General features: G+C 31.2%; 1 long non-coding RNA gene across 1 annotated transcript; it reads left to right on the plus strand.

The window, feature by feature from the left end:
- The first annotated feature begins 776 nt into the window (after positions 1–776).
- On the plus strand, positions 777–15,497 carry LOC147801927 (uncharacterized). The gene is made up of 3 exons (XR_015430412.1): positions 777–1,066; positions 5,724–5,824; positions 14,719–15,497. It is a non-coding gene; the product is annotated as an uncharacterized LOC147801927 (long non-coding RNA).
- The last annotated feature ends 2,186 nt before the right edge of the window (positions 15,498–17,683 follow it).

A 17,683-nucleotide genomic window follows, 5' to 3' on the forward strand; every position in this document is an offset into this window, starting at 1 on the left:
CAACATAGTAATTTTCAGTAAGAAAATATTGTTTTTTTTTATTTTATTGTCGCTTTGAGTACAATTAACAGTATACAAAATATATAATGATATATTGACTACATCACACTATATATAAAGAATGAAAATAAGAATATAGCTCGAATTTTATCTCACTAAAGAAAATATTATTTTATCACATTAAAGAAAATATTAATCACCGATGAATTTTTAAAATTAAATTATCAGAACATAGTACAGATTAAAAAGAAAGAAAAATCACGTGTAGAGGGTTAAAAACATTTTTTAAAAAATATTTTTAAAGAAATCAAGTATGAATTTTCGGACGTTTTTATTCGGCAATCCCATATGGTTGCCTAGGTTCACCAAATGCTATGCCTAGCCCTGCCCAAACCTTGGTCATAAGAGTCTTCCTAGTTGCCAATTGGCAATCATAGATGAGCAGTCTACCTATATTATTATTCTATGAAAAGCCTGTCTTCTGAATGTGTAGCTAACTTCATTTATTCTGTTTTGTGCCATGCATAAAACAGAAGGTAATATGTATTTTAAGTAAATATGGATAATGGAATGTTTTAATGCCTTCTGAGTTCAGAGTTCAAAAAAAAATTAGAACTAACGTCTAGAAAGAACGAATTGCGATTTGTCTGCAAATTAGAATTTTATTTTGCAAATTAATGATATTAACGCGCAGTGTTATCAACCGCTAACGGTAAACTTAGTGGAAGAAATTCAGTTAATTTCTTAATCATCAATTTCAATCGAGAAAAATTTATGTTCATTTTTAAATTTCCGAGGTCGATTGTCATATGTCTACTTTTTACTCTTTAAAAACTGTTGTACAATGTTTACTTTTTAATTATGTATTTCATTTCAGATTTTAATCTAATATTTTTTTCAGGTGAAACTAATGAATATTTTAGATATTTTTCAGTTTATCGATGTCGTTATCTTGTGTTCTCTGATCTTATTCGTATGGATGAATAGCTTTTTGTATGCTTAAGCACAGATGAAGAGAGCAGAAAATATTTAGAAAATACCCCATGCTCATCTTTTAATATATCAGGTTAGTTTAACAATTGTACGATAGTGAATTCATGCTGATTTGAAACCGATTTCCGTAAAAGTTGTTATAAATAAAAGTAATTTTTTTTATTTATTTACAATTGAGTAAAATCCGCGACTTCACCATGAGCGGAAGTTTCATGCCGTGCATAAAAGAAAAACGGAACTTCCTGATTATATTTTGACCTAATCATCAAATTTTTACGTAGTATGATTCAATCTTAACGGTTCAAGGGTTAAACCTTAAGTATGCTAATTAATTAGTGCAGTATGCTAATTAATTAGTTTTTTTTGTTATGAAATCAGATACAAAAACGCACTTTCTCTGAATAAAAATACCTTTTTTCCCTTTGAATTTGGATTGTTAACCCTCAAAATATGGGTGGGGTTAGCCGAAATCTGGAAAATAGTGCCCAACTACTTGTTCCAGTTTAACGTTAATTTTACTTTTTGCGTATTTTGCCAAAATTTTTCGACTCAATTATAAAAGTCACTTATTTAAAGATAATTCCATGCAATAAATATTTTTAATAATTATCTATAATTTATTATTTTATCTAATAATGGTTGAAAAAAACTTGAATAGAAAAGTATAAAAAATTTTACATAATTTTAGCGAAAATTTTTTTGAATGATAATAAACAAAATATCAAAAAAATCTGCCGAATAATTCTTGAGAAATTAAATTTTAAATGCATGGTATTTTTCACGCACTGCAAGCTCTAAAAAAAAACTAAACTCAGTGGCGCGACAGCACATAGAGAACCAAGGCCTACTGTGCCCATCTCAGTTGTCTTGACCTTGGGCTCTGGGGTGCAGGAGCAGATGTTCGGGTCAGGTAGTCAGCCGAACGCGGAACCCCCAGTACTGCAAGCACTAATTTATGTTTTGTAAACCAATCCCTATATTATTGACTCTTTATTATTCAAATAAAGCACTGGGATCAAACGATAACTAAAGTCCAATTTTTCTTCTATCTTCGAGTTATTACGTTCTTTTCAACTCTCAACTATGATAATGATTGCTTGTACGGTCGTTTGGAACGTATTTAAATCGTAAAATAATGTAACCTAATCATTTGCTTATGGTGTATCAATTAAACCATCACTCGTGTTTCACATGTTGTAACATCCACAAGCAAAAAGTTAAGATTATTAAGATTAAGAATTTAAAAGAAACAATGAACTACTTCAACACCCTAAAGTAGCTCACGGGTTCTAATTTTTTCAGTAATGGAACCCCAAACTGTCGACTTTTGTTTTTGTTTGCCATAGATTTCTGTCCTAATATTCCTGATTTTTGTTTGCATACGAAACATCCAATTTTCAACGAATGCAAATTGGAATTATAACCGTTGTTGAACAGTCGACCCACTTCTTTGATTTACCACCATTAATAATCAACTCCGTAGCCTTGTCATTTTGAACCCAATCCAGAAGACAAGGGAACTACTGGATCGAGTATTGGGAGAAATTTGCCTTCGTGGAGGACTTTTTGACAAGCGTTTGCGTTACATGGAGAGGAAGACCACGAGAACTTTCTACGGTTAGCCTGACGTCAAGGGGACTCTAACCCATGATCCGTCTATTACTGAAGATATTTCACTTTAGTTCTGTAGTCGATGCAAGCTGGATGCGGATTCGTATCAACCAGCCTTCGCTGGGATTTGAATCCGGTGCACCTCATTGGAATGCGAACGCTCTATCCCCAGCACCCCCCCCCCCTCTCTATTCCATGAGCTCTATCCCCTGAGCCATTTAAAGAATCAACATACTATTTATATTTTCGATTCAACATCATTTCATTTTAATTTAATTAAATCGCTACCGCTGTAAAAATCGTTTTTACCGCTGTAAAAATCGCTAGATTCAATTGTTTAAATTTAAAAATTTTTTCACGAATTGTATATATATATAGTTCAGTCATATAATATCATTTAATTTAAAGTTTCAAACTTTATGGGACTTGAAGTTTGTCGTTTCATAATTAATTATACTTTGCTTTTATCTAATTTTAAAAAACAATCGACTCTTATCAACTATACAGAAATATCATAGAATTCTTATTAGTTTTAGGTATCATGTACTAAATTACTGCTGTCAAAAATATGAAACGGCATATTTCTTGTATTTCTATTTCGAGATTTTTAAAATCCTTTTTTTAAAATCATTTGAAAAAAAGAAATTTTGAACTCAATTAGAACTCCAACAATAAGACTTTATAAATTCTATACACTGGTTATCATAAATTAAGGAAAAATCACAAAAATAGCGATAACTCTTTCAAAAGTAAGCCAAACCGTGCAAAATTTGCATATGTTGTCCACTAAGAGTAGCTGAGTAAAATTGCAATATGCAAATTAGTGGCGCTGCACTCGGCTTACGTCATCTGCCTGGAGCATAAAAGTCCAAGTTTGAGAGAAAGCACACAAATTTTACTGTGATTGCGACATTGAAAATCTGAGATAGCCAATTCGTAATAATGACCTCTAGGCATCATTTGCCTGAAGAACTACGATGGAGAGCCATCGGGAGACTAGAGGCAGGGCAGAGTCAATCAGAAGTGGCCAGATGGCTAAATGTGAGTCCATCTGTGGTTCATAGACTTTGGAGGCAATTTCAAACCACAGATTCGGCATCTAGGAGGTTCAGTCAAGGACGGCCAACTGTTACGACCAGTGCCGATGACCGATATTTGACATTAAGTGCACGCAGGAATAGAACCGCTACTCCGACACATCTTAGATCCTCTCTTGCTGCAGCCACCGGAAGGTTGGTGTCAACGTCAACTGTGCGCAGAAGGCTCCACGAAGGTGGTCTGTATGCGAGACGACCAGCCATTTGCGTGCCGCTCACATCACGCCATAGGAGAGACCGTTTGCAGTGGGCCCGACAACATGTCCACTGGACGTCAGATCAATGGAGGCCTGTTCTCTTTACGGATGAGTCCAGGTTTAGTCTAGAAAGTGACAGTAGACGTTATTTGATATGGAGAGAACCTGGGACCCGTTATCATCCATCAAACATCCGTGAAAGAGATGCATACGGAAGAGGCAGTGTCTGTGTTTGGGGAGGCATATCCTTAGGAGGGCGCACATACCTCCATGTCTTTCCAAGGGGAACCGTGAATGCTCAGGTTTATCGAGACAACATCCTTGATGCTTATGTGCGCCCATATGCCGGGGCAATTGGTGATTGCTTCCTGTTACAGGACGATAATGCAAGACCACACAGAGCTCGCATTGTTGATGATTATCTTCAACAGGAAACAATTACTCGCATGGAGTGGCCAGCTCGATCCCCGGACTTGAATCCTATCGAGCACGTTTGGGATGCTCTAGGGAGGCGTGTATCTGCCATCAATCCGCCCCCTCAGACCCTTGCCACGCTTGCAACTGCTTTACAAGAGCAATGGCTCTCACTTCCTATTGAACTGATAGACCGCATAATTGAAAGCATCACACATCGCTGTTTGTGCTGTATTGCTTCTAGAGGCAATCATATTCCATATTAAAGGTACTTTTTCTATTGCAAACCGATACTTCCAATTTGTTTATTTTATACATGTGCTAATTTCTATACTACTATTAATGTCTGATAATTTCTTTTTATGTTGTTTAATACCTTACTATGTGTTGTATATTGTGGGTAAGTTTCATAAAATTCCATGTGTAATTTCTTGAGTTATCGCGATTTTTGTGAATTTTCCTTAATTTATGATAACCAGTGTAGTTACAAAATTTTGAACAAAGGAACTATCAACATGTAGGTTAAAAATAATTAAAGTTTCTTATCTACTAAGCAGTTTGTTATTTCAGGAATTTTAGAATTTTTCAACATAATTACGCTGAAGAAAACCTTAATAAATAAATTTTATTAGTGAAATTTTATGAGTGTAAATAGGTGAACATATAGTTGTTTATTATTTAAATCAAATAAAATCTTCTCTAATACAGATTAGTTGTTGGAATGGATCTCTTTGTACTGTTGATTTAAATTTATTTTAATCCCTTTAACAGCCAGTTTAATAATCAAAACTGATTGATAGCAAATTAACTTAAAATTGATGTATTTGAATAAAAAATATTACGTTCTAATTCTCTTTTAAGAGATTAAATCTTTAATTTGAAATATTAGGATTGAATTGAAAACAAATATTAAATTAAAATGATGAGTGTCTTCAAATAGCTTCTTAGTAAGAAAGGTTTCCTATTGATAGTTCAATTAGTTATAACATTTTGAAACGTAACAAGCGAAATTAATTTATTGCGTATGAAATATATATTTTTTCATTTAATTAATGTTTTATTACACATTGGCAAAATGGGTGCTCTTTTGGGTTTGATGGCGTGCGCACCTTATTTGGACATCACACTTTTCTATTGTGTTCAAGAGTAATCGTAAACAGTGAGCATGCGTCGTCATTGCATGTGTCGCTATGGCGACCGCTGCTGCTGAATATTTTTTTTTACAATTCTTTTATTTGTCTTGCTTTTGTTTTCTTTTTGATATTAATTAGATATAGTATAAATGGTGATTGATAGTCAGGTGCGCTTTGCATCCATTTAATTAAAATAAAAAATATATTTTTCAATACAGCATGACAATTTCATGGTCTTTAAATTTCTATTTTATTTACTTATTTATTTTTTATTCTAGTGCCATTGGAGTTGACGCTCTTTTTAACAAACTGGATGTGGAGGGTATGATTGTATTTCATCATCAAATACTGTTGAATGTTTCGATCCTGAAAAATATGGGTAAGTTATTTGTTTCTTCTAATTCAAATAAGTTATAAATAGGTTTAAATTTGTTAAATTTAAAATGCAATTTTTTTTTCATTATTATAATCATTAAAAACTGTAGTTTTCGTTAACTAGTAACATTTTTTGATTGAAAAATATGCTTCCGATGTTTTAAGTTAACACGCAAACTTTTGATATTTGTTCCCTTTAAAATTCTATCATGTGTAAGATTTTAAATATACTTTTAAAAATGAGATACATTAATTGTATCAAGTATTGAGGTTTATTGTGAATCTTACTGGATTTTTAGTTTAAAAACTTTCAATGCTCTTGAATCATTTTATGAAAAACAAATTTTTTTTTCTCAATAATCAAATATTTCTCGAAGTCAAATTTCGCTAATATTAAGTTTTTGAAATACGAATTTAAGGCGCCTTTACTTATCTAATCTCGTATAAGTCTGTTATCAGAAAACTCGTGATAACAGGAATTTTATTGATAAGAAATTTTTTATACTTTTCTGCTATTTAAATGAGCAAAACTGCAAGAAAGAACAAAATAGATATTATTTATTTCTGATATCAATGCAGAAAAATGAACAACATTTCACCTTATTTTCTTCATCAAGTTTTAATTTATTATGTTAATAAAACAAATATGTGTAGACAACCCTTGTCCAGAGTTACCTTCCCCTTTACTGAAGAAAAAAAAGTCTTTGTTTCTTTCAAGAATCCTGCCGCACGCTTCAAATGAGTGTGTTATTCGTTGGCTACTTATCTGCAATGGCATATATATAATTTTATTTATCTGGAATAGCATCTTATATAGATTTTGATTTTACTTCTTTGCAATGGGATCTTATTTTGATTAAGATTGTAATCTACGTTCAGTATTCTCAATATGCGATGGCTCGGAGATGGAGCGTTCTCCTTCCAATCAGGTGAACCGGGTTCGAATCTCTACGATGGCTGGTCGAAGCGAATCCGCATCCGGTTCGCACTGATCACCGTGGTGACGTGACATATTCTCTGTGGTAGACGGATCGTGGGTTAGAGTCAGGGCTAAAGAGAATGGAAGGGCTAGTTCGTTCCGCTCTTAGAGCTGAAGCTACGATTTCCCTCCTCATGACGTCACACTCCACACAGATCTCGGAGATCGCAAGCAAAAATATTATGAAAACTTTGTATCATTCTCTCTGTAAAAATAAATTCGATTTTTTCTTGATATTAGCTTTCAAACTTTATGCAATTAGCATATTATTTATTTTATTTTCTTGGCCAAAATATTAAATTAAATACCATTTTAAACTAAGAAAAATATTTTACTAGTTGTCGTAAATGACGCTATAAATACTTTAATTTAAAATTTTCAGTTTTAACTTTTATTATTAAAAAATATTTAATGTATATATCGACACTTTTTTAGCTGCATGTACAGTTGGGTTAAATTTAGAATCTTGATTTTAAAATATGCTGCTAATGGCAATTTGTTTATACTTAATCATTAGGAAACAACAACCTTAAGCGCTAATTATTCTAACAAAATAATAATTTAGGCTCATGAAAATATTAGAAATTTTACAGATGCTTATAGATATTTAAATTTAAAAGAATATAACTATATTAAAAAAATAATTATATTATAATTAAAAAAATAATAAATATTTAGAATAACTACATTAAAAACTACGTTATGAAGCTAGGAGAATTTTAATTATTAATTATCTATACTTTTAATTTAAGTTCGTATTTTCTTTGACTTATTAATTTTTTAATTTTTTCGTTTATCTTTTTTTTTTCTTTGGAGTAGCTGGGTGGTTTCAATTTAGATGGCGAATTCTTATAAAAATTCTGAAATGCAAAATATTGCTGTTTTATTTACTGCAGGATATCGTCCCTCTAGTTCACTTATAAATTCTTTGACACTTTCTGATTTTCTGTCCCATGCACGCTTTGAAATATGTTCTCAAACTCTTGACCCACTTCCATCCAGGCTGCTGACAGAACACTTAGTCCTCCCTTAGATAAGAGAGTACCTGGTAGAGTTAGAGCAATTTTAAAATCATTCTAATCGGCAATCCAAGCAAACGATTTCTCATATCATCTTCATAATCTTGTTTTAAGAAATCCTTACTGCATTTTCGTTCATATTTAATATTAACTGGGTTATTCCTTTGCAATGTTGAAGCCATTCTTTACATAGTTGTTCATTTGCTTTAGGGGACACGTGGAAAATTATATTTTTTTCTTTTGTGTTTCTATTAAAATTTTTGTAAGTTGCAATCGCACAAACTGGCATTTCATAAATAATTTAAAATTTTTGCAATTTACTTCACAAAACTGAGAAAAATCATTATAGGAAGCAAAGAATGTCTCGAAATGTGTCACAAAAAGGAATGTTCCAATATTAGTTAAAGCTAGTTAGACCGAACGCTTCGTTCTTGAATTAGAAGCTCAAGCTTTGCGCCACCGTGACGTCACAGGCGAAAATCGGAGGTTTGGCGCGGCGAGAGTTTCTTCAAAGGAGTGAACTAGCCCTTCTATTCTCTTTAGCCTGGGTTGGAGTCCCTTTGCCGTTAACTAACCGTGGGATGTTCTTGTAGTCTTCCTCTTCACGTAACGCAAATGCGGGCTAGTTCCCTCAAAAAAGTCCTCCATGAGGGCAAAATTTCTCCCATTACTTGATTCAGAAGTTCCCTTGTCTTCTGGATTGGGTGTAAAATTAGAAGGCTGCGGAGTTGAACATTAGTAGTCGTAAACCTATAAATTGGTTCGGCAGTTCAACGACGGTTTATAAATATAAATAACATCAATAACTATACTGTAAGGTTGTTTTATGGTTAAATATGAGTATTTGCTTATAACGACAGGCTTGCTAAGATGACAATCTACTTGTTACTACGGATTGTCGTTATTGCGAACTTTTATTGAATTATAATTTAATGTTAAAACAATAACAATAACTAGAGCAGGGATAGGCAAACTCTCTTGGTCGAGGACCAAAAATCGAAAAAGAAAAGTTCGTTGGGCCAAGTGAAAATTTTTAAAATAAAGAAACAATATGCAAGTTTTAATTTAAATATTTTATGACAGGAATAAAATTGCGATTTAATTTATATAAGTTCCTTATATTGAGGTTCGAAGTGAGATGTACTTTTCAAGTCTAAATGCTTGTCTGTTATTCTACTTCTGAAATTATTTTTTCTAAGGTTCATAGTTGAAAACAATTGTTCACATATATAAGATGAAGCAAACATAAACATAGCACTGATTTTCTGGGCATGAGATATTAAATTTTGGAAACTAGCTTTTGGTAAAGATTTGTAAAACTCAAACTTTGACATATTTTGAAACAACTGCTTCAGAAGATTGTTGTATTGCAACTCAATTAATTCAAAGCTGCAAATCCGACCTCACTGTTTCACAATTTACTTTGAAAGGCATGGTAAAAATATCTAATTCTGTTTGAATGGCACTAAAATCTGAAACTCAAAATATTCTCAAAGCTATATTTATAATTCTTATGTTTTTCCTTATTCACTGAGGGTATTGAATTTAACCTCGAGAAATGAGACAAGTCGTTTCTAGTTAGTTGCCCGGCAAACAAATTAAGCTTCAATTTAAAAGCTTTGAGATGGGCCCAGATATCATCGAGCAATTGAATTTTCTCTTGCATCTTAACATTGAAGTTGTTCATATGACAAAAAAGATCAGAAAAAAAAATGCAGGCACTTTCAAATTTAAAAGTCATTCCTAAACCTCACGAAAAATATCACATCTCATTGTAGTTCCTTTTAAAGAACGCATGCACGCCTGTTCCTCGGTAATTTCGAAGTTCTCATCAACAGTTTTTATAAATAACACTAATTGAGCAGTATCATTTATATCAGTGCTTTTATCCATAGCTATTGAGCAAAATGTAATTTGTGCAATTTTTGACTCCAATTGTGATATCAAATTTTAATCGATGGCTTCTATTCTAGAAGTCACCGTTTTTAGCGATAAACCTCAAAATTATTTTTCATGTCTGGACATAAAACATCACAAAATTGGAGTATACATTGTTTAACAAACTCGCCATCACCGAAAGATTTATTATTTTTAGCAATATTGGATGCTACAATGTAACTTGCATTCGTAGCTGCTTCTTGAACACTGTTTATCTTCTTGAAAAAATTTTGTGGACCTGAGAATTCTTTGGGAAGACTTTTTGCATTTTGTCTTCTTTCACATTCAGACATCGCTTCGTAGTTTACATTCTTGTGCCTGACAGTAAAATGTCGGTTAATGTTGTGTTCTTTAAAAACTGCTACAGCTTCATTGCAGATAAGACATACTGGTTTATCATTTACATCTGTCAAGAAATATTTCTAAGTTCATTCATCATTGAACGAACCGCACTCTGAATCAACTTCGCGTTTTCAGTAGCCATTTTGGGGTTAAAAAATATTTCAAATAACTCAAACAAGTACTAGCTATTTTATACATTTTATAACTTCCATTATTTACAATAACGTTATATGTGTGCAATCTTTCAATATGCAATAAATTATGTTGGAACTCGCCCCGGCAGAGAAATCTGCTTGTTAGAGCTTAAAATGCGCAGTCTGCCACATGTGAAGTACAATTCACCTTTATTAGATTCAGTATGCCTGCTCCTCGAGAAAGACAAACGCTCGTTGGAGCCTATCTACGGCTATCCTATAAAGAACTTCTGCTTTCAACATTTTAGCAATTGAAGCTGTCTTTACTAGCTATTTCCATCAATTTTTGTTTTATAGAGAAAAAAAATATCGAAAGTATAAAGGTTATCAGTACTTTGTTAAAAAAAGAAAGAGCGAAAATTGCTTTAAACACAGTAGACAAGAAAATGTTTGTATATTGTTTATATTCGCTACGGAAGTTAGTTAAAAGTTAAAATTCTATCCGCGGGCCGGATAAAACCTTCCTGCAGGGCGTAGTTTACCCATCCTAGAGCCCCTGAATTAGACAGGCCGACTCATCATCTATTTTTGCTCCAAAGAGCTAACATAAGCACAATACTAACATAACGTTAACTTGCGAACTTTTTTGCTCCAATATTGCTTGATAGGTCAGCTCTGATAGTATAGGAGCCTTAGCCCATCCGAGTGAAAGAGTGTGACGTCATTCATACCACTGACTTGTATTGCAAACCGCGAAGATAAATTAATGTAGAGCAATGTAACCAGCAAAAAGCAGTTATTTGAAGTGTGTAGCAGAAATACTGAATAAAAGTTTTTTTTTTTTTTGCAAGTGGTAATTTGGTATTAAGCCCAAATTTGTTTAATGTAAGGATTTATTTATGTAAATGATAGCTTTTTCTGTGAGTAATTATTTCAATTATGAAAAATGATAGTGATAATTTTCACTTCTAAACATAGATTTTTAACACATCAATTTATGGTTTCTTATTATTAGAGCTTAGGGAAATGCAACGTTACTGCTTTTTAACATTTTCAGTTTTTACGAATAATAATTTATGTATAAAGGCAAGAAAGGCTCTCACAAATACCTATTTTCCAATTTTATTTTAATTTTAATTGGTTTTAAATAAAACATTCTGAAAATTTCCTGATAATTAAGAAAATCAGCATTTTTGTTTTTAGAATGTTAAAAAATAATTCTTTGACACATTAATGAAGCGAACGAGCTTTCGATTTTGAAACTTTCTATTTATTCTTCTATTTAAAGAGACCATTTATCCGTAATTATTACTGTTTCGTAATAAGAATTACGGTTGAGTAATAAAAATGTCCATTTTTGAGCGATCGGGGTGAAGATAGTAAGAATAATGAAATGGTGTTGATTTCTAACTTGCCTGCACAAAGTTATCAGAAATAAATAATAATGCCTTTATTTCTTTATTTTTGCTTTTTTTTTCATTACTCACTAAAACAGCAGCAAAAACGAGTTTTCCTCTTTTCTTTCTTTTTTGCAATAGAGGAAAGGATATTGGTAGTTTTTACTTTTTATGAAAGCAATTTTTTTTTTGTCTTTTTGTGGCTTGCTTGGAAACTTGTAGTAATAGGTGGTTTCTCGTTATTAGAGTATGCGGTTAGAAATTTTAAGATTTAGATTTATCATTTCAAAAAATTTAATTAATCTCTTAATGATTTTATTAAAAAAAATTTGAAATTAAAAACTCTATAACCAAAGATTTGGAAGAAAGGTGCTGAATGTACTTTTGATAATTGGAGATTAGTGGCAAGAACGGTTATGGTTCATAAAAGCTGATTCTCAAAAAAAATAATAAATAAATAAAACGAATTCACGCGGACACTAACCGTTTATCCACAGCATGGCCAATTTTCACACCATAATAACTCTCGGGGAGCATTTGTTTTTTCCTGTTATTGATTTATCTAATACTCAAATTGTTAGACTGAGAGTCAGTCATCATTTTTGCGAAAAATAGGCAAAAAGCATTCTCTCATTTTGATCTTCAATTGTTTTAACTTTATTTCCCTAAAACGTTTTTTCATTTATTATTATTTAATTAAAGAACTCAACATCTCTTTCACTCAATTTTATATTTTAACTAAATACCTTAAGTCTAAATCTTCAAATTGGAGTAACATTTCAAAATCAGTTAAATTTTTTTAATCTCTTATAATGTCGTGGTAAATATAACTAAAACCAAATTCATAAATTTGTTAATGTCGATGGGGATATATTTTCTCGCCGACAATTTTTGCGGCCTTAAGAAATCATAGGGGTTGAGCCGTGGTGGCTCAGGGCATAGAGCACTCGATTCCCGATGAGGTGACCCAGGTTCGATCCCATCCCAGCGATAACTGGTTGATTCGAATTCTGCACTCGGCTCGCATCGACTATAGTGCTGACGTAAAATATCCTCAATGATAGACGAATCATGTGTTACAGTGCCCTTACCATCAGGCTAAATATGGGTGACTATCTTTGTTTTCCACTCCATGAAACGCAAATGCTGGTTAGTTCTATCAATAAGTCCTCCACGAAGGCTAAATCTCAGCCAGAAATCCAGGAGTTCTCTTGTCTACTGCATTGGGTTCAAAATTACAAGGCTACGGAGTTGAACATTAGTAGCCGTTAACCGTTAATTGGGTCTGCTGTTCAATTATTGTTATAAAATTACAGACGTTGATAACTTCAGAAAATACAAGAGGAGAAAAAAAAAGAATGAAGACCTTTGTTTTCATAAATCTATGTAACAGTAACGGTTAGCGTCGGATTAGGAATAGAGGTGATTGCTCGGAAGATATTGTCTCCTCTGCGTATTGTGCGTTTTTCCATTCCGTATTATCGATTTATTTGTAGTTATGAACACAGAATTAATAAATTTGGTTATTGATAAGTACAGAAATTAAAGTTTGTAATCAATTTTTTACAGTAGGGCGCGTTCCACCTTCTCCCCCAAAAAAGTTTTTTTAAAATTCAACTAAACTTCAGGTAATAAGCTAAATTAATTTCATTTTATAAGCAGATCTCACTCCACCCGTAAGCTATGTGGTTCCCAGCAGATCACCGAAGTCAAGCATCACTGGCTGCAGTCAGTGTGCGGGTGGATGACCACTTGGATTAGTCTGCGTAGGGACTAAGGGTGTGTGGTATAGGTCCTCGTTAAACTGTTCTACTGTAAAGTGCTAGACTTCACGTGCAGGTCGTCGGGCTAACCGAAGCGGGGGTGCCATCCCCTCTGCAGAGGATCAAAATTGTGATGGCATGTCTCCGGATCATCCTCAGGGATGTTTCCCAGACCGTCGCCAATAGCCCATTGTGCAACTCTAGTGCGACGTAAAATGAACTACAACTACAACAAGAACAACCGTGACCTATGTTTCTAATAAACCAAGTTTCATTCCAAAGTGAATTTTCCAAGCCGTGCCCTTCCCTTGTAAATTCATTCTGTTTAACTAATATTTTAATTTTAAAAAAAATGGACTTTACTATATGATTTATTGTGGTGATTACTAATTTATTTATTTTAAATATGAATATTTTGCCTAAGTTCTATTTTTAACTACAAGATGGTTATTTTTTCTTTGTCTTAATTATGTTGGTAACTCTGCCATGAGAATACAAGTTAATATAAGCGATCACTGTAATTCTTAGGGATATATTTTTTACAACCGTCGTTGATTAGCAGAAGTTTATGGGTTTACGACTACTAATGTACAACTCACTAGCCTTGTAATTTTGAACCCAGTCCTGAAGACAAGGGAACTTCTGGATCGAGTATTGGATGAAATTTGCCTTCGTGGATGACTTTCTGATGGAGCTAACCCGCATTTGCGTTACATAAAGAGGAAGACCACGAGAACCTCCCACGGTTAGCCTGATGGCAAGGAAACTTCGACCCAGGATCCGTCTACCACTGAGGATATTTCACACCAGCAATGTGGTCGGTGCAAGACAGATGCGGCATTCGTATCGACTGGAATTCGAACCCGGTTCGCCTCAAATGGATCAAGTATTGGGTGTAAATTGCAGAATTAATGAAAGATTACTTAAATGTTTCATTTTGCACTTTATTATTAAGGTTACAACTGAAAACTAATTTTTATAGTCGTGAACAGTTTCACGACTATAAAAATCCACAGCATTAGACTACACAATTCAACGTATTTTTGAAAACTGCAAAAAGGTTTTTTCTCTTCTATTTTTAAATATATCTTGTTTAAATAAAGCATGTTATGCTTAAGGATCTAACTATTTTTCTTAAAAATGGAAACATTAATGAGTATTAATGCATGACAGCAGTGTACATTTAATCAAAGAGTGTTATGCTTAAGGAACAAACTATTCTTCTTAAAGATGGGAAAAAATTAACGAGTATTAATACATGACAACAGTACTCTTTCGATTGCCCATTATCAATAGCGTTTAATTTTTTTAATTTTTCCTCCCTAGAATCTGAAGAAAATTTCTGAGAACTCCAGTAAGTACCCGCCTGACGTACATGAATGAAAACAGTGTAGAGTAACTGAATATTGTCGGTAAGTTTTAATTCACTTTAAAAGATTTCTTACTTGAGGTTCAGAAAATGGTTACGTACTTAGTAAGTAAACTCTCACTTGTAAGGTAAGACACTTATTTATCCTTAAGTTCTGAATGGTGCTATACTGGAAGCAAGCACTCATTTATTATTGCAAGGAGGTAGAGTGGCTTTTTTAAATGATTTTTTTTTTTTTTTGGATTGAAACTGGAAACAATTTTATTCGATTATTTTTTACCTGGTGTGTTTCCTTTTATCCGGTGTTGGCGTTCCAAATTATTTCTCCCAGTGTTTGTGTTTCAACCATTTAGACCCAGTGTTGGTGTTCTAATTAGATGCTTTCAATGTGGTGTGTGTGTGTTTTCCAAAATATTCCGTATGTGTGTTTTGAATTTTTTTCAATATTTTCCTGCAATTTTTTTTCAGATTTTCCGATTACTAACATTTATGTTCAAATGCATTCGATCTAATTCACAATTTGTTTAATTACCCTTTTTTGTTTATTGAACAGCTTTATGTGTGGTTTTTACGTGTTCATTTTTTTCATATTTCCAATTTTTTTCACTTTTCTAAATTTTGTTTTTGAATTGTTCAGTTTTTTTAAAAAACTTTCTACGATTTCCTGTTCTTTTATTATTTTTCTGTGTTATACATTGCGTTTCAGCTTTTCATCGATTTTTTTTAACATATAGTATAGTATAGTATAGTATAGTATAGTATAGTATAGTATAGTATAGTATAGTATAGTATAGTATAGTATAGTATAGTATAGTATAGTATAGTATAGTATAGTATAGTATATAGTATATAGTATATAGTATATAGTATAGTATAGTATATAGTGTATAGTATAGTATAGTATAGTATAGTATATAGTATATAGTATAGTATAGTATATAGTATATAGTATATAGTATATAGTATATAGTATAGTATAGTATAGTATAGTATAGTATAGTATAGTATAGTATAGTATAGTATAGTATAGTATAGTATAGTATAGTATAGTATAGTATAGTATAGTATAGTATAGTATAGTATAGTATAGTATAGTATAGTATAGTATAGTATAGTATAGTATAGTATAGTATAGTATAGTATAGTATAGTATAGTATAGTATAGTATAGTATAGTATAGTATAGTATAGTATAGTATAGTATAGTATAGTATAGTATAGTATAGTATAGTATAGTATAGTATAGTATAGTATAGTATAGTATAGTATAGTATAGTATAGTATAGTATAGTATAGTATAGTATAGTATAGTATAGTATAGTATAGTATAGTATAGTATAGTATAGTATAGTATAGTATAGTATAGTATAGTATAGTATAGTATAGTATAGTATAGTATAGTATAGTATAGTATAGTATAGTATAGTATAGTATAGTATAGTATAGTATAGTATAGTATAGTATAGTATAGTATAGTATAGTATAGTATAGTATAGTATAGTATAGTATAGTATAGTATAGTATAGTATAGTATAGTATAGTATAGTATAGTATAGTATAGTATAGTATAGTATAGTATAGTATAGTATAGTATAGTATAGTATAGTATAGTATAGTATAGTATAGTATAGTATAGTATAGTATAGTATAGTATAGTATAGTATAGTATAGTATAGTATAGTATAGTATAGTATAGTATAGTATAGTATAGTATAGTATAGTATAGTATAGTATAGTATAGTATAGTATAGTATAGTATAGTATAGTATAGTATAGTATAGTATAGTATAGTATAGTATAGTATAGTATAGTATAGTATAGTATAGTATAGTATAGTATAGTATAGTATAGTATAGTATAGTATAGTATAGTATAGTATAGTATAGTATAGTATAGTATAGTATAGTATAGTATAGTATAGTATAGTATAGTATAGTATAGTATAGTATAGTATAGTATAGTATAGTATAGTATAGTATAGTATAGTATAGTATAGTATAGTATAGTATAGTATAGTATAGTATAGTATAGTATAGTATAGTATAGTATAGTATAGTATAGTATAGTATAGTATAGTATAGTATAGTATAGTATAGTATAGTATAGTATAGTATAGTATAGTATAGTATAGTATAGTATAGTATAGTATAGTATAGTATAGTATAGTATAGTATAGTATAGTATAGTATAGTATAGTATAGTATAGTATAGTATAGTATAGTATAGTATAGTATAGTATAGTATAGTATAGTATAGTATAGTATAGTATAGTATAGTATAGTATAGTATAGTATAGTATAGTATAGTATAGTATAGTATAGTATAGTATAGTATAGTATAGTATAGTATAGTATAGTATAGTATAGTATAGTATAGTATAGTATAGTATAGTATAGTATAGTATAGTATAGTATAGTATAGTATAGTATAGTATAGTATAGTATAGTATAGTATAGTATAGTATAGTATAGTATAGTATAGTATAGTATAGTATAGTATAGTATAGTATAGTATAGTATAGTATAGTATAGTATAGTATAGTATAGTATAGTATAGTATAGTATAGTATAGTATAGTATAGTATAGTATAGTATAGTATAGTATAGTATAGTATAGTATAGTATAGTATAGTATAGTATAGTATAGTATAGTATAGTATAGTATAGTATAGTATAGTATAGTATAGTATAGTATAGTATAGTATAGTATAGTATAGTATAGTATAGTATAGTATAGTATAGTATAGTATAGTATAGTATAGTATAGTATAGTATAGTATAGTATAGTATAGTATAGTATAGTATAGTATAGTATAGTATAGTATAGTATAGTATAGTATAGTATAGTATAGTATAGTATAGTATAGTATAGTATAGTATAGTATAGTATAGTATAGTATAGTATAGTATAGTATAGTATAGTA

Source organism: Parasteatoda tepidariorum, chromosome 11 (genome assembly GCF_982258835.1).
Source record: "Parasteatoda tepidariorum strain Cologne lab strain chromosome 11, Ptep-v5.0, whole genome shotgun sequence".
Classification (NCBI taxonomy): domain Eukaryota; kingdom Metazoa; phylum Arthropoda; class Arachnida; order Araneae; family Theridiidae; genus Parasteatoda; species Parasteatoda tepidariorum.